Source organism: Octopus bimaculoides, chromosome 6 (assembly GCF_001194135.2).
Source record: "Octopus bimaculoides isolate UCB-OBI-ISO-001 chromosome 6, ASM119413v2, whole genome shotgun sequence".
In the NCBI taxonomy this organism is placed as follows: Eukaryota; Metazoa; Mollusca; class Cephalopoda; order Octopoda; family Octopodidae; genus Octopus; species Octopus bimaculoides.
Genome location: NC_068986.1, coordinates 48,065,253 through 48,066,436, shown reverse-complemented (window position 1 = coordinate 48,066,436; position 1,184 = coordinate 48,065,253). Strand labels below are relative to the sequence as shown.

Sequence of the window (1,184 nt, the reverse complement as noted above, 5' to 3'; positions counted from 1 at the left end):
TATATATATATATATATATATATATATATATATTATTTATATTATTATTTGACTGAACACCACGCATCCATTTCCAAGTAAGTTTATCGTAATCTTTTTTCTACCCAGACTAGAAATACTTACTTTTCAAAGTCAAATTCACAACCACTCTGTTGAATAAGTTAGTCATTTCAGTTTATGTTTGAAGTGCTCACAATAAGGATGCAACAGTATCCATGAAATTTCAAATCGTATTCGTCTTGTTTCATGTCTTCGGGGAAAGTATGCGAAAGGGCATTTTAGTGACTCGATCAAGTCATGTATTTACAAAACAGTTGTTTGCACACTTCTCTTGAATGAATGTGAAGCCTGAATGTCTTATTAGAAAGATATAAAAAGGCTGGGAAAGTTCCACTGGAACAATCTTGTATTGACAAAACTATTAAGAATAACGAATTTCTTGACAGAGTCAAACTCGACGACATAGAATATGAAGTGTTATGTACCAGCTGCCATTGGCTGGCCGCGTTCAAAGAATGATAATGCATGTGTACGAAGAATTGCAAGAAACACGGCTAGAAGAGTTTCAAAGTGACGATACAAGATTCAGTTAAAACAAGCCAAAGCTTTTAATATTGATGTTTCCTCGATGGTTGTTAATTAATCAGATTTTCGGATCTGATGGTGGGGGGGGGGACGAAATGCCACATTAGATGCAACTTCTCTTAAGTAAGCGCAAAGGGAGATGTGAGACGTTGACGGAAAGTACTCAACCACTTTTGAGATCAAGAAAAGATGTATACAGACACTTCAGGAAACACGAATAGGTTCGATGAAACCAAATTCTCGACGAGAGAAGCCAATGATCATTTATTTGTTATTTACGGTTTAGGCGTGTTACTAAAGTCATGGATAACAGGAAAATCCAAAAAGAAAATTTGACCCCGACGTGATTCGAACACGCAGCCTTCTGATCTGGAGTCAGACGCGCTACCGTTGCGCCACAGGGCCACACATGCTTCAAGGCTTTCTTTTAGTCTACGTATATCCTACAGTATTATCTACAGTTACCGGTTGTTTGGTATGTCTTGTTTCAATCAGCAGTCGCTTGTGCTGTAAAGCAAACACTCATTACCTCCTACGCATTCAGAGTATAATGGATTGACCAAGACTACTTCGTAGCTCGCAATATTGACAAACAAATA

General features: G+C 37.4%; 1 non-coding gene across 1 annotated transcript; it reads right to left on the bottom strand.

Moving 5' to 3' along the window:
- Nucleotides 1–918: 918 nt before the first annotated feature.
- On the bottom strand, nucleotides 919–990 carry Trnaw-cca (transfer RNA tryptophan (anticodon CCA)). Its single transcript has one exon. It is a non-coding gene; the product is annotated as a tRNA-Trp (tRNA).
- Between the last annotated feature and the right edge of the window lie 194 nt (nucleotides 991–1,184).